At 40.6% G+C, this 27,221-nt stretch overlaps 1 protein-coding gene and 1 long non-coding RNA gene across 2 annotated transcripts in view; both read right to left on the minus strand.

The window, feature by feature from the left end:
* The window catches only part of BCHE (butyrylcholinesterase), a 48,089-nt gene extending 42,304 nt beyond the window's left edge, over positions 1-5,785 (minus strand). Inside the window, exon 1 of the mRNA XM_064665782.1 lies at positions 5,513-5,785. The gene's annotated coding sequence lies outside the window, so the exon portion shown is untranslated. The remainder of the gene's footprint in view (positions 1-5,512) is intronic.
* The window catches only part of LOC135419436 (uncharacterized), a 522,870-nt gene that overhangs the window by 169,485 nt on the left and 326,164 nt on the right, over positions 1-27,221 (minus strand). The window lies entirely within an intron of this gene.

Raw genomic sequence — 27,221 nt, forward strand, 5'->3', positions numbered from 1 at the left:
TACCTTGGAATAAAAATTCAGACACATCCAGCACGAACTGCACCTCGGGGTTTCACAGTCAGTGATGTTGGGAAGGATCTGCTACTTTATCTTTTTGCAGTGTGCCCTGACAGTCTGTTTTTTTCTATTTATTCTGAAAACCTCAGGTAAAATAGTATCTTAGGAATGAACTAATGAAAACCAGCTGCAGTTCTGAGCAGGTTTGTGGGGAAGGGATATTTCTGTGTTTTCTGTGCAGATACTTGATCTGATGCATTAGAATAACCATAAACCACCAGGTTGTGCTGTTGCCCTTAAGCAATATTCATCACCACAGAGCTGGCTCATCTCATGGCTGCTATTCATCCAAAATCCTAGAAAACCAGAAGGAAAGCAAGCCCCTCAGACTCATTTTGCTTCTGATTATACAGCTCAGTATTTTTCACAGGACTTCGTCTCACTTCGAAAACCACCAGCAGCGTTTGCTGAAATTCAGGTGCAAAAAAAAATTAAAATAAGCAGTAGAAGTAAAATTATTAAAATAACCAAAATAAAATAATAAAAATAAAATAATTTAAAATAATAATTTAAAAAAGGTTCAGCAGCAGCACAGGCTTAGGATGCCAACACTGCACAGCTGACCCTGGTGTTACACACAGTGCAATTTCCAATGAAGCTTCCATTAATTTCATAGCTGCACCTAATTTTCACTACTGCATTTCTACCCCTTGCATAGACCATTTCAGTCTTTCAAAACTCTACATTATCTCAAAAATCAAGAGTGTGCCTAGGAGAGATCTCTGAGGATGCCTTGGATATGTAGGGATTAATGAAGATGTTGGACATGGTGTCCCTTTGCAGTTGGAACCTCAATGCACTGCACTAACCCTTTGAATCTTATGAATGCTTCTGCCATGCTGACCTCATTCATAATTTATTCAGAATATTTTTCAGATTACCCTTTTTGATAGTTTATACCTGAATATTTATTTTCCTTGCTAACTTCTGAACAGATTTAATCTTTCCAGGTTCCCCGTTACATAGTTTTTAAGTAAATCACAACTAAACAGAGAAGATTTTTTTTTTCTACAAGACTGGTCACCTCAGACAGTGGTGTGATTCAGGATTACTTTTCCACATGACTAAAGAGACACTTTGTGTGTGTTAACTGCAGAGATATGTTAACTGCAGGGATATGTTAACTGCAGGGATATGGTAACTGCAGGGAAGTATTAACATTTTTAATTAAATGAAGAATGTGCAAGAATGGTCATGCAGAGTCTGAGCAAAGGTAAATCAACAAATCATAGAATGACAGAATGGTTTGGGTTGGAAGGAACCTTAAAGGTCATTCAGCTCCAAGCCCTGCCATGGGCAGAGACACCTTCCACTAGCCCAGGTTGTTCCAAGCCCTGTCCAACCTGGCCTTGGACACTTCCAGGGATGGGGCAGCCACAGCTTCTCTGGGCAGCCTGTGCCAGGGCCTCCCCACCCTCACAGGGAAAAAATTCTTCCCAATATTTAATCTAAACCTGCCCTCTTTCAATTTGAAGCCATTTCCCCTTGTTCTGTCCCTCCAGGTCCTTGTAAAAGTTCCCTCTCCAGCCTTCTTATCATCTCCCTTCTGGGACTGAAAAGCCACAATAAGGTCTCAGAGCCTTCTCTTCTCCAGGCTGAACAATCCCAAATCTCTCAGCCTTTCCTCACAGCAGAGATGCTTCATGCCTCTACTCATCTCTGTGGCCTTCTCTGGACTCTGTCCAAAACCAGGGAACTTTGCAAAAGTAAAGTAGAAGAGCAGACAAAACATAAACTGATGCAAGTAAAACTTCCCAGCCAGCAAAAAAATGGAGTCTCAGTAAGAGTTTTTTGCCTCCTGTTGCCACCCAGTTTTTCTTCCTTGAATTCAGCCAAGCACTTTTTGCAACCTTGGAAACATTCAGCGTCCAGAACATCTGGTGGCAAAATCCACTGCACTGGGACATGAGCCATGAAAAAATGGTTCCTTTCAGTTTGCTTTGAACCCACCCCCTGGGAGCTACACGTGAGATAAAGGGAAAAGCAAACCTGGTTAAGATTCAAGGCTGGGTCCTGATAATTTCCCTCATAAAACTAGGTAATTCCATAAAACCAGTTTTATGGGCTTGTGACACAAGAGATAAGACTGTCCCACAACACAAAACTAAACCAGGATCCCAAATCTTTAAACCTACATGAAATAACTGAGAGTCACTTTTAGAAAGGATTTAGTTGAATTTTAACATCCAAATCACTAAGCATTTGACTATTTATTCTCTTCTTAATATTCCCAAATATTTTAGGATTCTTCTTCAACTACCCTTCAGCTTTTTCCTTGGCTCTGGGGAGCTTTTCCAGGCTGTGTCCTTTCCTCCTCAATTGATGCAACACATACCGTCCTCTGCCTTCCCTCAAAGTACTCCAAGAAAAAAACCTTTTAGCTGCACCATATTTCTAAGCCAAGTCAATCTGTTTCAGTCTATCAGGGTTTTTGAGGATAACAAAAAATTTACTTTCCCAGCATCACCCTGTCCCTATTTGAGAGCATCATTCTTGATGTGGAAGGATCAGAAATATATAAATACATCATTATTTCATTTTATTTCTTAGAGATCAGCTCAGACCATCAAAAGTGATCGTGCTAAGACTTACATAAATAAATATTTTTTGAAAAACAGTTATTCTGCACAGAAATGAAGGTCCCAAGAGTCAGTCCTTGTACCTTCTTCATTTGGTGTACAGGACCCCTGGAGCTGTTCTGGTCTCATCCACCCAATCTACTTTACAGCTTTGTTTTGGGGGGAGAAAAATGAGAGAAGACCATTTCTTGAATCAGAGAAACTCTGGGAACAGGGATAAAGAAGCAAAGGAAATAAAAGCAGGGCAAGTGGTGCAAAGCAGGGCTGGGATGTCCTGGAGTGAATACTGAGACCAAATTTGTCCTGTCACTGAACGGTCTGCAGGCTGTTTGCATGGCACTGAGACAGGAGGAGCTGGGTATCCAGACTCTTCCTTTCCACATTTCTCTCAGATTCCTTCTTTTCTCTGCAGCTTTGCACCAACATTCCCCTCTGCCAGGTACTGAGAGAACTGATTTGGTTCCAGGCAGGAGGCAACTGTTTTCCCTGTGCAGACCACGCACCCACATGCCCCAATACACACACACACACCTCTCAGTGGAAACTTCTCCAGCTGTATTTTCTCTCCAGAAAGCTGCTTTATGTAATTCCATATTGACTGAAAGGATTTTCGGGAGAAAAATACATCCAAATTAAAATCAGCCACTTTAAAAACATGGAAAGAAAATTGCTGTGTAACAGTCATACTCCTGCCAGAGAAAACCAGGTGTAGAAAGGGAAGAAAAGCCTTTCTAAGGGTTTTAGAGCTGGGAAAGCCTGGGAACTTCATTTTTAAGGATTCTTAGAAATGCAGTGATTTACTGCTGTTGCTCACTGAAAGTGTGCTGGCTATGGAAAAATGCAGAGAGGTTTATGCCAAGGTGGAGAAGATGAGGAGCTCTGGGATCCTGACAGAGCAGCCTGGCTTCTCCAGGGTCCAAAAACCTGAGCACAAATGCTGGCAAATCTATAAAATGAGATCAATCCCAGGAGGGAGAATGCAAAGATTTAACTGACCACTACTGCAGCATCACACGTGTTAATCAGAAGTTACCAGCAGCATCGACCCCAGGGCTGTGGCAGCTAATAATTAACTTAATTGTGCCACAGTCCACCCCTGGCTGCTGCAGGAGCCCTTGGGGCCAGCTGGGAGACAAAAGGGAAAGGAGAAGGGAAAAGCTGAGCACAACTCCTGTGTCCTGAGGAAGCTGGAGAAGAAGGAATAATCACTCAGAGCTTGTCTCTGAGCAATCAGGCATGTTACATTATGGCTGGGATTTTTAACTGTGAAAGCTCTGGGATATCAGCAGTGTCTTGTTGAGCTGTGACCAAGGATTAGCTGCAAACAACCTCTGAGGAGCTCCCCCAGCCCCAAAAGCTCAGAACCCTCCCAGCATAAGCAAAGAGCACGCTGGGAAGGCACCATGGAGTGCTGGTAAATCTCAGAGTCTGAGCTTTGCTGATCTCACGGCAAGACTGCAGCACAAAGAAAGACAGATTTGAAGCATCCACCTTTCTGCCACCCCTTCTGTGCCAGTGGAGGAGCAGGGAATGAGCTCAGAAGTGTGTGTGGCCCGTGGGTTCTGTTTATAACCAGCGTGATCAGCCAGAGAGAGGAAGAGCTGCAAAACTGCAGCACAAGTGTGAGTGCATTTATTATGGCTGGAGTTTTGATGGTTGGGAAACTCCCCGTGGGATCTGGGCGATGCAAGCAGCTGACATTTAAAACATTTTAATTCCACCTTCGTGTCCCGCTAGCACTTTAAAGAGAAAAGAATTCACGCAGTTTCCTTCCACTCTGATGCCTCATTTTACCTCATTCAGTTTACACCACCTTATGCTAATTCTACATCCAATATTTTCTGCAAAGCCTGACATTGATTTTTTTTTTGCACCCATTTTAGATTTTTTTTTTTTTTAAATGTTTAGATTTAGAGGATGTGTTTTGCTCCTCTGCAGCTCTGGTAGTTCCTACACCAGTCCCCTTTGCACAGGGGTGACCCCACCTGGGTGAAAACCATCCCCTTGCTTTTCCATATGTCTGTACATGTTGTAGAGTCTCTCGGTGTCCCCCAGTGGGGCACAGAGGTGTCTATATGTCCCTTTTGTGGTCTAAGAAGAGATTTTTCAGTAGTAAAATATAGTAGTAAAGTATTACAATATATATAAGAGCATATGGGGCCCTGAGCAACCTGATCTGGTGGGTGCCATCCCTGCTCATGGCAAGGGGTTGGAAATGATGATCTTTAGAGTCCTTCTGACCTTCTGTTCCTTTCCATGATTTAGGATTCCTTTCTATTTTTTGCATTTTTAACAATAAAGAGCGTAGAAAGGACCAACAACATGATATTTTTAGCCATCAGCAATCAGTTCATTCTAGTTTGGAGATCCCAAAATAGAGGAAACATATACACACACACACACACCCGATTTCCTGCTTAACACCTTTAGTCCATGCTGTGTGAGCAGCTCAAAGCCCAGGGCCAGGCATGTCTAGCAGCCTGCCCAGGGCTCGGGGGGCAGTTCAGTTCATTTTCCCAGATTCTCATGGCTGGCTGGAGCTCGGAACACCCTCCAGCTCTTCTGGGCCAGTGCCAGAGGCAAAGCCTGCAGGACCAGCATCCTCCGAGGGGCCGGTCCAGAGTTCAGGATAAAGGACAGGGGAGCACCCGGAGCCCTGGACGAGGAGCTGTCACAGCTCCAGCTGGTGCTGCTCGCACCCTCCGCCCGCCCAAATGTCAGACCCGCGGAGGTGGCATCAAATTAACACAGAAATGAGGGGGAAAGCAGCAGCTCTTCGTTTGTTTACTCCGACCCGCCTGTCTGATCTCATCAGCGCTGCCACCTCTCCCGCTCTTAACACTCCTGTCTCTGAAAAGGAAGCAGAAAGGACCAACCTTGAAAGCTGATTTTTCCCGTCTGGCTGTTTCTCCCGTCGAATAAAAGAGCCAAGAGCCGGCTACCAAAGTAGCCAAACTATTTATACCCCCAAATGCTGGTTAACCCCCGAGATAAGCGGGAGGTTGGGGAGCCAGGAACAACACATGACTCCAAAGATGGGCTATTTTTTCTCTGTAAATAAAGTACTGAAGGAAGGGCGCTTCAGCAAACAACTGAATGAACCACACACGTTTCTGCTCAGCTGTGTTTACTCATCTGTGCTGTTCCTGCTTTGCTGAGACCTTTCCTGGTTATTGCATGTTTTTATAGTGACTGGTAGGACCCGAGTTTTTTTATTTGTTTTTCAATTCCTTCCAAGCTCCAAAAGAAGCACATGCAGATTTAATTGTTTTCTATAACTGTTTGCAGTTTTGATTCACAGGATGGATTTGCCATTTGAGTGGAATTTAGATTCCACATTGCTTTTATTAGAAGTAAAGAAGCATTAAAATCTAATATAACAATGAGGGACACATTCAACTTAGTTATTCAGTTTTCATGGTGTTGCTTGGCTGGACGAGTGGTGGGACATCAGTGAGAAAGGGCTGTGTTCTGGTCAGGTCCCTGCTGGGGCATTGAACTACTTTCTTTTCCACTTCCAACTTTTTGAAGAAAAATAAAACTCTTTTGTTGTGGGTTTTGGGTTGAGTGGTTGGTTTGGTTTGTAGTTTTATAGAAGTATTTTTGGTGAATATTTTAATTGAATATAAAACCCCAAATTTTCTGCGGAAGGAAAACATCTGAAAAATAATTCAAGTTGAAGAAACTCCATTGTTCAGTCCTCAGCAAATCTACAAGGTTGTCACTCTCACATTGTCACTTGACTGTATATTAGCCCTACATGTGTTTGCCATCTGCATTACAAACTCTTGAGCCTGAGCCATTTATGTCCTGAGTTTTGGCCAACTAAAACAACACAAGCAAGTTCAGCTGGAAATAACATTTGCCTGACTCCAGCTGCTTCCATGATCGTCCCCAGCTTCAGTCTGGTGTTATTATGCTCTTGATTCCATGTAATGAAACATGAAACATTTTGAAAGGATCAAAGGTGACCATGCCCTAAGCTGCAGAGAGAGTGGAGCCACTCAGGAAGTATCAAAGTACAGGCTTGGAGCAACCTGGGCTAGTGGAAGGTGTCCCTGCCCATGGCAGGGGGTGGAACAAGATGAGTTTAAAGTCCATTCCAACCCAAACCAGTCTGATTCTGTGATTTTGTGATTCATTCAGTGGTAAAGCACAAACAGGTGGCACAGCCAGGCCATGATTAGCTTGTTAAGCCAATGGTAATAATTAACTGGTAACAGCTGATAATGGTAACACCAGAAACAGGGGTAAGAACAGGTGGTGTGGGTGACACAGACCTTGAGCCTTTTGAAGGAGGGGAGTGCTGGGACCTGGCTGGGTTTTCCAGGTGCCACCAGCTGGTTTTCCAGCTTTAAGTCTGTGCTGCCAGACCTTTGTTGGTACCTGTTGTCCTGGGACTCCTCACACACCCTGATTCCAGCAGGTAGGTCTTTCCCCCATTACACCTGGAGCAGTTTCTGTGCTCATCCCCTGCCCGTGCCCACACATCACATTCCCTGCTCCAGAATGATCCTGTTTAGCACCAGCAAACCCACTCAAGAGGTTTTATTGAAGTTATGTGTATTTAAGATGTTAAATTACAGATGCACATTCAGTTTTCAGTGGTGTCTTGCTGACAGTTGGACCAGGGAAATGGTTTTTAGGTTAAGAAACTCATCAGGAAACTGGACTGGAGTCTCTCAGTTGGGGTTTCTGTTTATTTCTACAGTATTAAAGAAAACATGGCTTGGTTTATGTAAGTTTTTGGTAAATATTATTGTGCCTAAGATATATTTCACTAATGCCAACAGTGTATTATTTTACCCAAATGAACTGCTGGCATGATTATTTTGATTATTTTTCTGTGAAAAACGTTCACTGAGGCCATGATATTTCACCCCTGGGTGTTAGATTTATTCTATACACGTTAAGACAGCTCTGGCTTTCAGTATTGTAATTTGGAAATATAATCTAAACACACTTCACAAGAATTTACTGTCTCTTTTGATCCTTGACCTGTTTATATGGTAATTATTAACTAGCCTAATTCTGAGAACTGTGTTCACGTTACGTTTTTACACAAGATACCTTGGCATGATAAAATGATGCCTAATACAAGTCAAGGTTGCTTTTGCTCAACCAGAACAGTCACATTAATTCTAAATTCAGTGTAAACAAGAAGCAGAATAAATGTTTTCCAAGTAGAAGAACAAACCTGGCAAGGAATAAAACATATTCATGCTTTTAAGTTCATAATGTGAGTGTGCAGAAATACAGAATCTCGGTTTTCAAGGATGTCAGGACATTTTACAGGCTATGGTTTATATATTGTTTTCCCTTTAATTTTGAGCTAATTTTTTATTTTAACCAGTCTTAATCTGTTCCATTCCAGGTATTTATAATTTGTACATATATCCAAGATTGAATTTGGGGCTGATTTTGAACGTCTTTTCAGGCAAATGCAAATCAGAGCACAGATTGAATTTACCTGGGGATAAAGTACCAGCACAGAAACCCCCCACTATGAACTTATTCTGACTCACATAATAGCAAGGCTCCAGTGCTGTCAGTGATGCTGTCACAGTCTGTGTAAGGATCAGAAGAGTTACTGGTTTTAATAACTTATTATTGCATGATTTTTCACATCACTGCTTCCTTGACTTCAAGAAAGTCATCTCCTACACCATACTCAGATAAACCATATATATTCAGTTTTATAATTCACTCTCTATAAAATATCTTTTCCAGACATCCTACTTTTCATTTTCTGAATATTTCTTATTTTCATTGTCAGTTTGGAAATTAGGCTGCAGAATTAAACAGATCATTCCAATAATGGTCTCCATGGACAAGATGCCACCTCTTCCCTGCTTCTTCTTCTTCCTGTCCTTGCTCTTTCTTGCAGCACTTTGCTAACACTTTATATTCAGCTTCTTATCTAAGACCCTTGTTTCTGCAGTGCAGGATATGTTGATTTTCTAAGCATAAATATGTGACATTGCAGATGTACAGAGCATGTTTGTCTACAGTAAAATATATGTGATTTACACTTGGATGTGGCAAACCTTCCCCAGTAGTTCTTTAATCCATATTTCATTGTACATTAGTATCAAATCAGAAATGGCCAGAAACTATTTTTCAATGTGTTTTAACATAGATTGCAGTAGTGTGAAAAGTCTAAAAGCAGTGGTTTAATGTTGCCCAAGTGTACTATTGATCATTAAAACTGGTACTAGAGTGAGTGAAGTCCTGTACTTTAACACCTACTGAAATAGAAGTGGTATAGATCCTCCTCTAGTGTAAATAGTCATGCTGAAATCAAAATGAATAAACCTGTGATCATTTATGCCAAGCAAGAGCTGGCATTTCCTAAGTTTACAAATATTTAGCTGTATTTTAAATTGCCTTTTTCATATCGAAAGGAAAAAAAATAAAAAAACAACTTCTTTATTTATCCTCTGAAATTTGTCTTTGCTTCCTACGTTTGGGAACCAAAATACAGAGGGTGGAAAAAAGGCAGGAATTGCTAAATAGAAATAGCTCCCTCCCCTGTCACGAGCTGTGTTATGGCATAGAAGTCAGCTTTTTACATTTTTCTCTTTGCTTAATATTTCTTAGTCAAGCTCTTTGCTGTGCAAATGAGTGGGCACATGCAAATAAACAAATTTACTAATGGCCTTTAATGTTGTCAATAATTTTAAAATCTAAAGACTTAAGAAAATAATGTGGCCAGAGAGGAAAACTCCTGAGAAAGAGTCTTACACCACCTGTAGGCAGCGTTTCTAGCAGAAAAAAACAACCAGTCTCAGACAAATCATGGTAAAAAATGTCCTCTGGCAACAAATCTTTGGGCTACTGCTACAAATACCCTCATTTCCCATCCCAGTAAAGCCTTTTTTTTTCCTCTGAGTGGAGCAAAACAGTTTGAAGATAATGACTTGAATACTACATTTGAGAAAAGACTGTAATCTTAATCAGGGAGGGGTGGAAGTAGAGAGAAGATTACACAATCAAAAGATAGGAAGAGTGTTTATTCATTATTAAGAACAATTTATCCTCTGCTATTTCTGCATCTCCTGGTGCAGGCTTTAAAACATATGGAACTTGCACAGGAAGGGGCTGGGAGGAGACAGGAATCTTTTTAAGGCAGATGTATTTCATGGCATCCTGGGGAATAGGAAAGATTACTGTCTGCATTTCAATAGCTGGCATTCAATCTGATTTTTAGAAATCCCAGACCATAGGACTTCCATCTCTTCTATTATTCAACAGTTTAATATGCTGCATTTCTTGATATTTACATCAAATGTCTTTCATCCCTTATAATATATTCCCTTCACCTGTTAAAATTCTACTGTCATATAACAGAGTGAATAATTATTATCCTTTCTACAGGCTTATGTCCTCAGACACTTGAAAGCTGTTATTGTGTTCCTGCTTATTCCCTATTTGGCCAAATTATAACTGCTTAATTCTCTTCATTTTTCTTCCCACTTCAGTTCTCACAAAACCCCTTAATTTTTTATTCTGTCTCTTCTCTGATTCCCTTCCAATGCAACATCTTTCTGGGAGAGCATTTCTCAGAGTTGCCTGCAATGGCCAGAGCAAGGTTGCAGATAATTCCTGCTCTGTGACTGCCATCCATGGCCAAAATCCTTTGAAGTCCTTGGCTGAGCTTCCAGTGGATTCAAACGGTGCTGGATCTTAAACTTGCATTTTACTTCTTATGCTTCTTGTGACATCCTCCAACTCTTTTCTCCATTACTACTATTCCATTTCTTAAATTGCTGGTTCATCTTCTGATTGGTTCTGTGCTTTCTGTTGGCTTTGTGTTTGCAGTAAAATAATTTTCCTCCCTTGCTGAATCTGTTTTGGCCAATGTGCACCCACGCTTCCTCTCAAAACCTTTTTATTTCACTCTCCTTATTGACATTTCAAATCTTCTAGAATGAGCATAATCTGTGTGTTTAATTAAGATCTCAATTATGTCCTTTTTCTAAATCATTAATGAAGATATGAAGTAAACCCAGACTAACAATCAGTGTGTGTTACCCCACTGGACATTTCCAACCATCTTGTTTCACAGCTGTTTGTCATCATTTTTTTCATTTGTCTTTTAGCCAATATTCAATCCACACACCATTGTCTCCAGCCAAGCAGACTTGAATTAATTTTTCAATTAAGATTTCATGAGACAGTGTCAAATGCTGTACTAAAATCCAAATATCTGTCAACTCCCATTCTGGTTTTTTTTTATTATTTTTCTTTACTTTTTTTTCCCCTGCTCCATCTGTTTAAAAGTTATTCCTTCAAGTGCTTCACACAAAGACATCAACAACTATCCCACATCTGGATCACTTTAAAATTGTGCTTGTCAGCAGGTAGACTTGAATTACCTGTTTGTCTAAACACCATTTAGCTGAGGGTTTGCAGACCATGAAGAGACATCTCTCTCCTTCACTCTGCAGAGTGACTGATGAAAGCTGGAGGAGTTACAGGCTTGTTCTAACTAAATCCACTCTCAGACTCCTAAATCTCTCCATTATTTTAGTTTACACAGATTGAAAATAGTTTCTGTCCCTTCCTTATCATGGTCCAAAAAGCAGGAGATGAATGTGTAGCTGAATTCACTGATTTTTATGCCAACTAGAGAAATTTCTTTCCACCTCCATCATCTGGTGCCCGTGGTGTGCCCAAACCAGCAAACCCAGCCTTCCTAAATCCACGGTGCTCCTCCTCAAAGGGTCTAAGGATTGGAATTTTGACAGTTTCATTCCTTTCCATTAATCCTCTGATATTTCCATTTCTTTCAGAGGGACTAATCATGTAGAGAAGTGCTGTTAATGTTAATTAAAATAGTCTAACTTGGATTTTTTTAGAGCTGCTCTGTGCTTCTCTTGTTGAGGGGAAAAGATGATAACCTGTTGTATTAACACATTATTCAATTTAGTTAATTCCTTTCATTCACTGAAAACAGCCATGAAAGTAATTGTTCTTGTCTCTGTTAACTCGCTGTGTCCTGGATCCTCACTCTTTACTGAGTTTCATGTGATTAAAAAGATAGTAAATTTCTATGAACATATCATTTTTGTCCAATTAAAAGTAAATCTCCAGCCACTAGAATGGATTTCAAATTAATTCACAGTGACTAATTAGAAGGCGTTTCTTCATTTATTCTAGAAGAATATTACCAGAAAAACATTTTATAATATATTCACACTCCTGCCAACACAGAGGAACCAATAAACAAGTTTTGAAGTATTAAAGTGCTTTCTTCTTCTGTGAGAGACCATCAATGTCCATTTTTTCAGTAGCCAGAGACTCAGATTAATTGCTGAAGGATTATGTATTTCTTTTTTTAAAAAATCACATCTGAATCTATGAAAGATTTAAAGAGGCTTTTGAATAATGAAGAAAGCCATTGAAATTAAAGAAAGCCAATGGCTTCTATTTTATTGCAAACATATTTTAAGGCTTGACAACAGTTGCAGTGTTCCCCTAATTTTTGCTGTAAAAGGGAAGTAAAACAATAGTTTATTGTGGCAATACTTCATACTGCCCTACTTCTGTAAATTGTCTTTAAGCTCTAGGGTAAGGACAGAACATTCATGTTTTTAAATTGGATACAAAATGCTGTTTCTATGCAGTGGCTGCTGTAGCATAAATTGCTATACAGAGACTACCAGATATATCTGAACACAGTGATGCTCAGCAAGTTGTGGATGTTTCTTGCCTTGCTTTACCTGCAACGCTTGTAGTCTGTGCTCCTTTGAAATGTTTTCCAATGTTTGAAAGGTAGAACACAGACCTGGAAAATGTTTCCTGCTTGTGGGAAGTTGCAGAGTTCTCCTTGAAACAGCCCCCAAACTCTCCAAGCTGTTCCAAAGTTTTGCAATGTTTTAGCACAGCTAATTTATAATATAAATTGTGTGACTGGTGTGAACCCGTATCTTGCACCAGGAATTTTTTTATGAGGACATAACTTTCTACACACAATAATGGAGAGAAAATAGTCCTTATTAAAGTTTCATTGGAGAGCAGCACAGGGTCGTGTGTGGTGTCAGGGAGGTGCTGCTCTCTCCAGATGCCACTGAGGAGGGGCCAAAGGGTGGCCTTGCCTTGTGCCTTCTTGGACAGGCAATAGCAGGGTGATGGATTCGGTGTGTGGGGTGGGTGCTGTGCTGGCCCAGCAGGAGCAGCACCTTCCTTGGTGTCCTAGTTAGAACAGCTGGGACCAGTTCATCACTGGATGGGTGTAACCCAAAACTGTGTATTCTAGAGCCTTCCATGCCATTGCCCAGAAACTGTTATCAATAGAGCATTTACACCCTCTGCCCAGAGCACCCCTGACCCCTCAGGCTATAAACTGGGTGTTCAGAGGCCTGTGAGACAGGAGGATGCTGCTGTCCTCACACCCACTGTGGAACTCCCTGCCCTGAGGGAGGTTCTGGGCATTCCTGCCTGAACTGGAGGATATATAATCCTGGGGTCTTGGGACTTTTTTAACCACTTGTGGGATCCAGAGGAAGACTGCAGATCACCGCTCTCAACCAGACTGCACCACCACTCTTGACCAGACTGCACCAGCACTCTCACCAACAGGTTTTCCCCTCTCCTTTTACTTTGGGCTCAGGGGGCCCAAAGAACACCACTCTGTTCATGCCCCAGGGTGCTGGGTTATACATTTGGGTTTTGTGGGTGAAAACCAATTGTTTGTCCGTATAATCGTATTTATTGTATTATTTTATTAAATTGTTATTCTGACTTATAATCTCTCTTTTGAGTTGGCCTCATTTCCCCTGCTGGTTTACCTTTAAATCAGCACACTTGGGAAAAGGTCCTGGGAGTGCCCAGGAAGCAGCTGAACGTTTTGCAGGTGGTGGGATGCTGCTCATATCTGTGTGATATTCCAGATGGCATCTGGAATAATTACATTTAGTGCCACGTGAGGAAGGGAACTGTGCCATTAAGGAGCCCTCACTAAAGCTGTTTGAACTGCTGCTGCAAGTCAGACAAGTGCATAATGTGATACTGAGCAATTAGACATCGAATTAGCAATTAGCTACTGAATCGAGTAGATCTCTGCTGTAGATACCAACTGTCTCTGGAAACTCCTTCCTTGCTTGTACTTTCATTACACTTCCTTTGTTATTCATTACAGAGCAGGCTTTTACATTCGAAAATACATTTTAAGGCTATTAAGTGCTAATGATCACTTTGTAGGGTCCTATTGCTTTATTTCTTTATTTATTTAAGAGCAGAACGAGCAGCAGCAACTTCTCCCTTTGAGAAGTTTGGGTGAGATGAGGCCGTTTGCAAGAAGAAACAGGCAGCTTTTGCCTTCACAAAGGGGTGGGAAGGCCAGCTGGTAACTGTAAAATTAACAACCCAGTAATCTGATATTTTAAAGAATAGGGGACATCTGAAACATGAGAACAAATTAAGCCCTGCCATGGATGAGAAAACGTTACCTGAAAAATAGGTATTTAGAGCTTAGCAACAGATGCTGCACCTGAAAAAAAGGTATTTACGAAGATGTACAAAGCTGCCTCTGCACCTTCCCTCCAAACTGCTCTAAACTTCACAATAATTACAAATTAACTTCAGAGAGGAGAAATGTGCACATGCAGCAGCAAGCAATTGCGAAACAATTGTTCCTTGTTTCTGAGATTAACACATATATTGAGGTTTAATTGGCATTGATTTATAACGAGAAGAATTTTGAAAATAACAGCATGTTCTTATTTGGTTTTAGTGCTTGGGTACCAGATTTCTTTTTTTTGTTACTATTTATTTCAAATTGATGTTACAAAACCTTGAGTTTGCTGTAATAGGAAAAATAGCAGTTTTCTTCAATGCTGTTTTCTGACTCAGAAAAAAGTGAAAAACGTGTCTATCGACTTGTTCACTTCAGAAGACACAGCAAAATCTGGATACGGTGGAAACATATATCTCCATATAGTTTCCATATCTCCAAGCTAGTGCCTGGTTCAGAAGCAAATCTTCAATTTACAGCAAAATGCTCAGCTTGTTGTGTGGATTTTCAGCAGCTGCACTTGTTGAGTCCTTTGAAGTCACCTGTAATGTCAGCCCGGTGGGTGGAATTAGGCCTGTACATTATTCATGGAACTGTGTATTCCCAGCCATCTCCAGCCATTCTTCCTGGGCATTAACCTTTGGTTTTTGTCAGCTCCAACATTTTCTATTTTCCTGAGTGTCTATAAGCTGGAAATAAGAAGGCAGTCAAGGCTGATGTTAAATAAAATCAGCTATCTTCTAAGCAGGACCTGATTTAACTTCTTTTAACTTGCATTTTTAAAATCATGTTTTGCTCCTCATAGGAAACTATTGTCCTTGATATTAATGCTGTTCAAAAATTATTCCCAAAAAAACATGGAAGTCTTCAGATATAAGTATAAAGCCATGATATACTGTTAATAATTAGATTATTTTTTTGACTCTCTTTTAGAAAAGAAAGAGTTAAAAGACTTATGACCTATAGCTATAATGTGTTAAAAAGGCTGGGTTTGAAGAGAATGTAACTGTGGCAGGTGCAGCTTTTATCATCCTCACAGAAGATGAGGGCACACAGGAGAGAAAGGGTAGGGAGATGAGATATCTACAAATCAGACTCTAAATAGACAACCTTTCAAAAATATATATATTTCTTACAGTTAAGAAAGAAACAGATCTCATAAAGTGATTTTTCTCTATATTTAAATATCTTATAATGTTCTGTAAAAAATAACTTTCCTAAGGCTCCAAAGGCTGAAAATATTATATTTTCCTTAAGACCTAAAACTCCTTACAGACTCCATTTATTTCTAATGGCATCAAAAAGATGTGAATTATGGGCAGCACAATCAGTACATTAATATTTCCCAAAAGTCTCAGAGTGGAACTGCAGACATGGGTAACTTTTGCTTTCTTTTGTTAAGAAAGTTTGGTCTAAAACATTCCATAAATGGAGTCCTGCAGCAGGTTTTGGTGCTGGTTTTTTGGTGTTGTAGAATGATTTCCCCTCAATATTTGGGTGCACTGTAGAAGAGAATGTTCACACAGACAAACTGGCTGAATATTCCACTAATTCATAGGATACCAACAATAGGTTAGACAATATTAGTTCAGTCCTTTATCGTTGTTGAGACTTTCCCTGGATAAATGTCCTCATATCTCTGATGATCAGGTATCAAATATATGCTGTTATCTCATCTTGGCTGCTTTTAGTGGATAAAATGGACAGAGAGCAGAGAAATAAAGTTTCATTTGCAGAAAAAGCCTGTCTGGGTGATGTTATATTAGCCCAGAGTTAGCATAAGAGAGGCGTTTTTTGCAAAGTTTGTTGTGAAAAAGAAGTTTTATTTACTTATTACTTGTATTCTGATGCAGATTCCAAGAGATTAAGTGAATATAAAAATGTGGGGATTTCCATTCATGAAATGATGGTTCTTATCTGTTTGTCCCTAACACCATTAGAATTCCCAGAGACTCAGACAATATATTAACGCTCATATTCGAGTTATCAAACGTTAGTTTCCAAGATCTGGATGACATCCAGATTGTGGGAAAATCAGAATTGTCCCTCTCTCTGGACTTCAGGTGAAGGCAAAGTATTTTCTGATCTCTCTAGGAATAAAATATTCAAGCAGATTTGACCTCTATTGTCCAAGAAAGAGGAATTGTACATTTTCATGACAATCACAAGGTGATGCTCAGACCAAACCTGGCTTTAACCAACTGGGAGTTGGTTCAGATGAATCTCTGAAATTTGTCTCCTCCGTTCCTGCATTTTAGGCAGCTCCAAAACAGCTATTCTACTTTATTTTATGCTTTCTAAATAGCACCTAAGAAGCAGATAGCCCATAAAGAGGTAATTTTATGTTTTACTTCAAGTGTGCATCATTTTATCTTTCTGTTTTGACATTGATTTATGTATTATGCCAAAAATAGAGAATGTGTATGGAAAAAGCAGCTGCTTGCTTAGAAACACTCAGTTCAAGCATTCCTTAGCTTGCAGAGTTACTCATGGGATTTTAAATCACATCACATGGTTATTTGCTCTGACATCATCTTTCACTACAATACACTATTTTTTTCCACTGTATCTTGCCACCTTCAGTTGATACAATTCTCACTGCTCTGTAATGTAGTCAATAAATATTGCATCTAATTCTTGAATTTTTTTTTAATTTTAATTGCATAATTTTCAAAATGAGGTTGTTATTCCTAAGTAAATGGGGGGGGAAAGCCTTTTATGACATGATTCTACGATTCTGGGATCTTTTATGATTCTAATTCTTGGTGCTGCCCTTGAGGTGTCATGGTCCATCCTACATCTCTTGGCTTGCAGAATGTCTGTTTAAGCATCCACAGCACAAGTTTAGGTTTGTTGCTCCAGCAAAAAAAGAAACATTTGGAAAGGGTTTTTTGTCAACATAAAATCCATGTTCATTCCAACACACAGAGAAAGATTTCCTAACCTGGGGCACTTACCTGTCTCCTTAGTGGTACGTGCAGAGCTGCCCAAACACAGCCAGTTTGAGGTTCTTGGACACACAAGGAGCTACAAATTGGATATTTCCGTCTCTCAGCAGCACAACCTGAACCAGCCACGGCATCTCTACTGGATAAGGCTCTGAGCAAAACATGGGCATGGAAAGAGGGACTCCAATCTCTCCTTTACAACTTAAAGAAGCACCAGAAAAAAAAAAAGGTTGATCCCTCCTTTTATCTTGTTTATAACCAGACCCCTGCTTCCCTATTTAATTCTCGAGCTCCCAGCCTGTACCTTGCAGGAGGAATGGGGGGAAAGAACCAAGCAGTGTGTGGCTTGACAGGAGGCTGGGAAGAGGGAAGGATGTTGCTTTGCTGGCAGTTTAACACCAGGAAACCTCAGTGAGTGTGAACCAGAGGGAGTAGGGATGTGTGTTTGATGCCAGGTCTCAGCTATTTGCTGACCCAACAAACCCTGAAGCTCAGCAATGAGTTGCCTGGGTCTTGCAGAGGTGTGTGTTGCAGGGGGTAAATGCCTGTTAATTCCTTACTCCAGCTGCCTCTAATTAGGCCCTTCTGTAATTTTGTGAAGGTTTGTTTTACTTTTGTATCTCCACAGATGTTTTCCCTGTGTTTTTTGAAAGTGCCTTTGAAGTGTTGCAATTATCCCTCTGCAGAGCACAGTGTGGCTCCCTCCCTTCTCCTTCTCTCCTTTCTGTCTGTACCTCCATCACCCCCTCCTTTCCTCAGCCACAATTTCCCACTTCTCCTCTCCATTTACTCCTGCTCTGTCCAACTTTTGTCACTCTGTTCCTGTTCACAGTTGTTGTTCTTGATGCCTCCCAGGTTCACCAGTCTCGTGTCTCCTGTCAGAAATTTTCCACGCTTTTCAGAGGAGCAGGAGGACCAGGAAAAGCCCTTTGTTTTGCTTTTTGCCTCCTACCACATTGGGCCTGGCTGGAAAAATCTGTTGAAGGACTTTTGAGCAGGGCATGGAGTGACAGGCCAAGGGGGAATGGCTTCAAACTGAAAGAGGGCAGGGTTAAAAGGGATATTGGGAAGAAATTCTTGCCTGGGAGGGTGGGGAGGCCCTGGGACAGGTTGTCCAGAGAAGCTGTGGCTGCCCCTGCATCCCTGGAAGTGTCCAAGGCCAGGTTGGACAGGGCTTGGAGCAACCTGGGCTAGTGGAAGGTATTGGGGGTTAGAAAATGATCTTTAAGGTCCCTTCCAACACAAACCATTCTGTGTCCATGAATAGTCTAATTAGTAAATAGAAGTTGAGAGAGGCCACAGCACAGAGAGTGGAAATGAACTGTCAGCTGCTTCTTGGCATCTTGTCTGGATTTCTAATGAACAACTCTGTGCACACTCAGTTTTCAGAAGCTTGTTATAGAACCAGATTTGTGTTGGGGAGGTAATTTTAAAGGGTTTCCCTACATTAAAAAGCATTCTGTTAAATGAAACAATCCCTTGCTGGCTTCCTGTGCCTAGAAATGCTAAATTTAAAAGGTCCTGGATTTAGCAATTAGCACCATTCCTGACTTACGTTGTGTTAATGCAACATGACTAATTTCATTCCCTGTGCTGTAGTGCTACATGGCTTCCAGTCAGGAGCACCTCAGCACAGCAGTTCAGGAATGGTTCAGCAGAAACTGGTTCTAAGAAATATTGACTCATGTGGTACAGGTGTTTTTTTATCTCTATATTTATATCTCTATCTATATCTATGTTTACAACTCGTTCCAGTGCATTGAAATAGTGTTTCTCCATGAAACAGCACTGAAAGCAGTTCTCCTTTAACTGAAAAATGTTGGAGGTATTTTAGAAACCAGATGTGGTTCTACCATGAATTTTTAGAAACAAGATGTTTCTAAAATACCCCAATTTTCTGGTGTAGAATATACCCCTTAATAATTTGGTTTGCAACAATAAAACCAGGTGAAAGTGAGCCCTCCCAGTAAAAAATTCCAGGCAAGCACAAGGGCAAGTCACCCACAAGAGAAAATGATAAAGTGCTTTTGAACTCTGTGCTACCATCAGGTGTTTTATTACTCCATGTCATCTTAGATATTTTCCATGTACTTAGTGTTGCAATTAATAAAAATCCTGATATAAAGGTAACAAGGTGTCAGCTTCATTTCCAGTTGAGTCTGTCTGTTGATTAAAAACTACTTCACAATGACATTAAGCTGCAAAGAACGAGTCAAAAAAAAAAAAGCATAAGCCCGAGACACGCACTGTCAGTCCCCATAGATTTAAATTTAATTAAATGAGAAAACTGCAGGACTCTTTTTGCTCACACTGGAGATTCCCAGAGCTATCCCATGAGCAGTGTTCAGTTATTGCGAGTCATGAGCTCAGCTTGGAATATTGTTTTATCATTAAGGCTGCCAGTCATTCCCCATTAGGTCCAGGCTCTGAAATGCCACGGTGCAGTGATGAAAATAAAAGGCCTTGGCCTTGTACTAAAAGCGTCCTGAGGATGCAGACTGTGTAATCACATCTCTTTATCCATTTACTAACACAGCCAGCCAGTTGTTTGGGATGTGAAATCCAACACTGGAGTGCTGCTATTTTGAGAGGTGGTGACCACCTGCTCCTGGATGCAACAGAGCCCTTCATTTCATAACACCCAAAACGTGGGGTTGGGAAATGATGGAGAGGAAAATGGTGCTGTTTTATCTCCCTTTGAAACCACGTCCTGGACCCACAGCCATGGGAAGCAATGCCCCATCTTCCCCCTCTGCTGGTGTCCTCATTCCTCAGGGAACATGGAAAAATGCTTCATGTGCTCCCAGTAAATCTGATATTTTTCCCACAGAGTATGAGAAAGAACCTGACAGTGCTTCCTAACCCCTGCAAATAATTTGCTGTCCTTTGAAGTATGGAATTATTCATCTGACATTTCATCTTGTCTCTCTACCAGCACCCTCAAGTCAAATATAACATCTTTTAAGTCCGGTTTTCTATTTTTCATTTTTTTTTTTTATTTTAGCTCTAATATTTGTAGGTTTTCTGTTCTCAGAGACAAATTAGGAAATAAATGAGCCTGCAGACAAAGCTGAGAATATACTGTATGATAACAATGATGCATGAAGATGAACATGCATGTCATCAGCATCATTGCCAGACATGTTCTTGTTAATCTTTTTTTTTTTTTTCAGAAAACTGGCTTATAGGGTTGGAGAGAGAAATAAAGAGGCTGAGGAGATGAGAAGAAAGAAAGGAGAGAGCTGGACAATCAGACCTCCCCAGCCCTTCTTACTTGCTCCAAAAAAAGGTCATTTTTGTCTTTGTAATTGCTGAATTTTCTAAACTGACCTGAGCTGGGTGAGGAACTGTCCTTTCAAGCAAACACTGTGACTTTTGGAGATTAAAGGCCAAACCATGTGTTCATGAATTTTAATGTAAACAAAACCAGCTTTTTTTCTCCCAGTTTTGAAGATCTTTCTTTCCTTTGTTGTGTGGGGTGAAGGGCAGGGGAGCAGAATGGCCAAAGGCTGAGCTGCAGTGTGCTGGGACATGTGTTCTCATCTCCAGCCCAGTCTTACCCTCCATGCTCCAAGGACATCACATTTACAACAAAGAGACCTGAGGGACTGACACCAAATAAGTACCTGGAGCAAAGCTTTTCCCAAACATCACTGATGGAAAAAGAATACGAGACAAGATTAACCCTCCTGCTCTTCCCAGGTTTCTCTGAATCTGCTCTTTGTTAACAGACAAAATATAGGTTTCATAATGCATGATCATTGTGGATTTTTTAATTAATTGGAGGAGGGGGGAAAGTTCTTCCTTGTGTTGAATTAATAATATTGGACATTAAGTAGTTGTTTGTTGCAGCTCAGTCTGCTCTGAGTACCATGGGTTAAATTTGTACCTGATTAGTCCTGAGTGGCAAAAATACAAATGTCTGTTCTCAAACATGGCAAAATTTCTTTAAAACCTCAGTTTATTCGATTCCCTGCCTAAATGAATCCAATAAAGCAAGTTGCTTTACTGCAACAATAGTCATTAATAATATCCATTTTCAGAGCATTTTTAACTTATTCTTCTCAATTCCAGTGAAGTAGCTGAACATTTCTGGCTGGTTTGTCACCGGGGAAGGAGCAGGGGGAAGCAGAGCTCTGTCCCTGCTCTGCAGAAATGTATTGACAGGCCTTTGGTGGGACTGTGGCTGTGGCAGCTCCATCCCAATTATCCTCAGCAAATATCCAGGCCAAGGTGACCTGTCAGAGGAGTTCAGGCAGGACTCTTGTGAGGCAGCATCTGCAGAAGGTACCAGCCATGGTTTCTTACATCCTTCCTGTCCTGTGGGTCCCTCAGTCACAGAATGTGTTCCCAGCACTTATTTTGAAGCAGAGCTGATTTTGCAGGGCGACTCCCATCCCCAGTTTTTGACTTCTGAAGCTCTAACTAATGATGCTGACGCACCAAAAATGCCATCTGCCATTTCAGCACTGACACCTGCCCTGCACAGAACTCCGAGCATCTCATATGGTAATGCCAGAAACATCCAGGCTTCAATCTCTGCCATCCACCTCAATCCTCCTCACACATCTCTCCTTGTTAGATATTCCTGTACCTACATCCCTATATAGCTACACTAACATCACAGAGATTCTCTGGGAGTTAAAAATTCAGACTCTATGAGTATTTTTGGGAAGGAACACAACTCCTATTTCTTCAGAACTTCTTCACTTTGAAATCTGCAAGAAAAGAAGTACCTGCAATTTATTTTATTGCTCTGTTTTAAGGGTACATAATTTTTTTTTCTTATGCAAAACAAAAAGTCTGGATGAGTAACTACATTTTGAAGTATATTTGCTCTAAAATAAAAGAATTGTGCAGCTGGTTTTGACACCTGCAGTATAAAGGTGCTGAAATTCTGAAATTGTAAAGAACATTATAACTTCTTGTAATATATTGAAATAATATTTCTATCATGAAAAAATGAGTTCATGTCACCAAAAAGTGACTGAATTAATATTTGACCCCTTTGAGCTGAAAATGCTCATTCCAGCTTGAAGTTCTCCAAAAATTCATAGAATTCCCAGATGGTTTGGGTTGGAAGAGACCTTAAAGATCATCCAATCCCACCCCCTGCCACGGGCAGGGACACCTTCCACTAGCCCAGGTTGCTCCAAGCCCTGTCCAACCTGGCCTTGGACACTTCCAGGGATCCAGGGGCAGCCACAGCTTCTCTGGGCATCCTTTGCCAGGGCCTCCTCATCCTCCCAGGGAAGAATTCCTTCCCAATATCCCATCTAAACCTGCCCTCTGGCAGTTTGAAGCCATTCCCCCTTCTCTTATCAATCCATGCCCTTGCTGACAGTCCCTCCCCAGCTTTTTTGTAGCCCCTCTAGGTCCTTTAAGCTGCAATAAGTTCCAAATGACAACTTTGTGTGACTACAAACGACAGCACTGTGACAGCAGCTTTAAGTCCTTTTCCCAATCTTCTACCTCCATCTCTTCAGATATTATTATTTTTGATCCAAATTCCACTTGATACAACCCAGCACCTGAAACCTGCCCAGCTTCAGCAGAGCTGCCTTGGCTGAGCTCCCCCTGAAGAGAAGCTTTTGTTTACAGCACTTGCTCTGCTGCATCCCCGTGTTTGTGCTGGAAAAGCCACTCGAGTGATTTGTAAGGAGTTCAGCCTCTGTGCCAAGCATGAAGCCACAGCTCTGCAGGAGGAATCAAGGCTCTCAGCAAAGCAAAATGCAGCAGCACTGGATGGCTCTTCTGCACAAGGACCACTCGAGAGCACAAAGCTCTTCTTGCTGCTACCAGCACAATGGGATTGGTTATTAAGGTTTCTTTTTCAATCACCACTTGAAATTTCTGCTCTGAATCTCAGTAGCTACAAGTTAAGATTATTCTCACCCTCTCCTAACTTTTGTCCATCCTCTTCATTTCAACACAGCATGATGCATTTTTGTTAGCAGGTGAAAATTATTCCTGTTCCTCTGTTCTCCACTATTTTTTTCTCCAAGCTCAACTATGTTTGTTCCTAGGGAAATGCCAAAGGACTTGGTACACTCTAAAATGTTCAGGCTTTATGGGGACAGTGGGAGTGAGGATGCACAGGAGCTGTGGTGCAGTTGGGATGCAGCAGCTGCATCCTGCAGCCCTCCTTGAGGGGTGATTTGAGGAATCAAATTATTTCTGCAAATGATAAAAAAATTGATTCAGTGGTTCAAATCACTGAGGAATGATCAATTCAAAATTGATTCAAAGTTGATTCAATGATACAAATCATTGAGGAATGATTTGCATCTTGTGGCTGCTCAAGCATGAAAGCTCAGCCTGGGAGGAACCCAGTTTTGGGGCATGGCTTTTAGAGCTTGCTAGGCATTTAAAGTTTCAGACCTAAAATATCGAAGTGATTTTAATTTGGTTTTTTTCGTTAACAAGCTAAAAAGAGTGAATATCAACCCCCACCCCCTCCCCTTCCATAGAGGGGATTGTTTTAGTTCTGTGAAGCTGATATGTTTAAAGCTGTGTGTGCGCTGTCTGTTGTACTGCACTTTTACATTCTGTGCATCAGAAAGGTTATACAGAATATAAATAAGTTTAATGATAAAAAGACATTGTAAAACAAACAAATGTAGAGCACCTGTCTTTAAATTGCTTTTGCTCCTCGTTCCTGACACAAATAATGGTCAAAACACGATTCTCTTGCATAAATCGTTTCCATTTCAATGAATCTGTGGTTGCCAGCAGGACAATATTTACATCTTTGCTTGTTCTATCAGCTTCTGGATTGCAAATATGTCTCAAAAGAGCAGCTAAGCAAAAATCTTTTGGGAAGCTACAAAATGAAAAAAAGATTTTCTTGGCCAAGAGAGAAAACTGGAGCGATGAGCTGCTTGAACTCTAACATCTCCCATTTAGTGTGGAAGCAACAGCAGCAGTGCAATGCTGAATTGACAAAAATTACTGCCATTCAGTTCAGCCATCCAAACTATTTTGGTTCCAATTAAGCAGAAGAGAAAATGCAGAAAATTGGACAAAAAACATCGACAAAAAAGTCCTGATTAGCTCAACTGAAAAGGCCAGGATGAAAAAGCTCGACTGCACAAGGGCAGAAGAGAAAGTTGAACCTATATTTGGAAATGATAAGAAGGGTGGAATAAAAGATGAGGGTGGTTGTATTTATTTTGGTTTTCACAGTTCTATCTTAACTTGAAATGTTTGGAGGGCAAGGTCTAGGAAAGATTGCCAGCAAGAGATTCCATTTTACTTGTCAAATATTTAATTCCTTTATAGGAAAAAAAAAAACCAAAACAACAAAAAGCTAAAAAAAAAAATTAAATCTGGCCTTTGATCTCTCATTTCTTTGATTGAGAAACTACATAATCATTTTATAAAATGGAGCAACTGTTCTTTTATCCCTTCATTAGATCAGCTGGTTCACTGTGCCAAGAGGGTGATGGAACCACGAGTTGAAAAGTGGTGTAAATTCGGAAATTGCTCTGTATTACAAATTCCTTTGAGTACAGAGTTGCTGAAGCAGCCTGGGATCACCAGCCAAGATATTCTGTGGTGTCACAGCAGCCTCAGCCCCTCCAGTGCTGAATGTCTGCTCTGTCTGCCCTTCACTTCATGATGCAGGTGCTGCCCAGAGGTGCTGGGAGGGCTCCAGGAAGGGATGATGTGACTCAGGTTGTGCTCTCAGAGCTCCTTTAGCCTCAGTGGTCCTTTTGAAGGAAGAATGGATAAAAAAATGAGGGGAAACCCAGCTGGATCTATCCATCAATCTACCTGTAGCACATCCTAAAAAATCCACATTTTGTTAGGAATTAGCTGGTGGTGTTTCAATACATTTCTCATCCAGCTGCCATTAATATCACATTCCTGTTACCTACCATGGAAATGGGATTTAATGCAAATATTCTGCATAAAAATAAATGTGAGGAACTAAAAGAAGACCCTCATTGTTATTGCTGATCCCTCTCTGCAACTTTTTGCCATGTGCTTTTGTGTTGTTTTTTTTTATTTCCTTATTGGCATTTTGGGAATATGTGTCAGTGTTCAGCCACAATGTGTGTAAGGAAAAAAATACAGCATAAAAATAAGAGTTATGAGCAGTTGCATATATTGCCATAACAACAATATCAGGCTCCTTCCTGGCACTGTTTGCATAAACATTGAACAAAATGTTCTTTATGGAGAAGCCTGACATTATTTTCAGTTTTACTGTGAGGCCTAGAACAAATCTTGATCTTGATTTTATACTCTTGTATAAAATTAGACCTTCCCTAGCACCAATATCAGACCAGATTTACTGAAAAGTATCTAGTTCCTATATAAACTCAAGTGATGTTCACAGCATTTGTTTATTAAATTTACCAGATTCCAATGAGAAAAGTATTTAATAGGATTAGTTAGGAAATAGTTTGTTCAATTTTTAATTCAATTTTAATTAACATCTCAAATGAGTATCCTCACATTAACTTTTCAGTTTAAAAATGCTGAAATGTTTTATAGTAAAACATTTCAACTGATTGTCTTAATCAGTTGTGTTGATTGCTAATTTCGTGTTTCCCTTGCAAATGTTTCACAGCTTGGGAGCTTCAGAGCAGAATGTGTAGCCTGGGCTTCTGAAGTTACAGAAACACAGAAATGGTAGTTTATTTTTGTTTTTTTTTCCTCTTGCATTTCTATTTTTATTTAAATTTTTGCATCAGACACTTCTTTTACTGTATGTTTCTGGTTTTGTTTGATATCGTTATCTTAATTTCTGCAGCACTAATGTGATGCAAGATGTTTGATACTTTTGGCTTGCAAATATTTACTGTCACTTGCGTTGGAAGTGAAAGTCTGAACTGGTTTCTGTGGCGGGAGTAGCATTTTTATTAGTTTATTTAGTCTGCCAAGAAGTGCACTGTTTACTGCCATCCTACCTCTCTTATTCCCTGAGTACAAGGTGAGGTACAGCAAGAGGTGTGAGGGGATCAATCACCACACATCATTCTCTTTACATCATTCAAAAGCCGGATTTTGACCCAAGCCATGAGAGTTTGACACCACTTTGGTCATTTATACAAAGGGAATTAGTAACCTCCATCCAGTTGGTAGTGCAAGTAGGCCTCTGCATCCAAATACTTAAATTAAATTCATACCTTTGTCTGGAAATCTCAGCAGAGCTTTCAGGATGGAATGTGACAGGGGTTTGTCTCAGGAACCACACCGTGCCCTGTTAGTGTTTACCCAGGCCTTACTGGGCATTATGGATAACTTCCCAAATATTTCTGAGGTGTGGGTTCTTTCCATCTGTCTTTTATAGAGAAAAGCACGACATTGGTCACAGCCATCAGGTGGGACCAGGAACCAAAGCATCAGCTTCTTTCTTTACAACTTATTTAGGGTTTTTTTTTTTGCCTTAATCCTCCATTTCTAAAATTGAGGAGCAATAGCAGCACTGAGGATAATGTCAGGATCCCACTGCACTGACACTAGCTGTGTTTTGTCTCATTTCAGTACTTTTTGCACCTCAGAAATCCCCCCTGATTCCCCAGGCAGGTGCGTTGAGGAGGATCCCACCCCACAAATGCCTCAAAAGCGGCGACTCCATTGGCACTTTCTCCTGATCCTCAAACTATGACGTTATTTTCCGTGCCACGTGCAGGAATCCACCCCAAATTTGATTTAATTAAACATTTATAGCACACCAATGTAATGGTGCTGTTGTAGCAACGCTCCTGGCAATGATCCAGTTCCCTCGTTGGAATAAACGGTGCAGGCTTTCGGCTCCGTGGTTTATTCACTCAGGGACTGTGTTACTGCCTCATAAAACAGTGAGATAGTACTATTATCACTTAATTATCCAGCAAGCTTTTCCAGGCTTCACTTCCACATCAGCCACAGCACATTTCTCTGAACCCCAGAATGTGTGGGAAATACAAATTGGCCTGTTGGAACATGCAGAAATAAATCTCGGGAAGGTGTTTTGTCAGGACTCGGAGATTTATCAGTGTATTATACTCAAATGTGATAAATTGCTGCTTTAGAACAAACCAGCGAATATATTCCTAATAGAATTAATTTTAACAGATAATTCTGAGTCATCACCTGTAATACTTTACATAAAAAATCCCAGTGGCA

This window comes from Pseudopipra pipra, chromosome 10 (assembly GCF_036250125.1).
Source record: "Pseudopipra pipra isolate bDixPip1 chromosome 10, bDixPip1.hap1, whole genome shotgun sequence".
Taxonomy (NCBI): domain Eukaryota; kingdom Metazoa; phylum Chordata; class Aves; order Passeriformes; family Pipridae; genus Pseudopipra; species Pseudopipra pipra.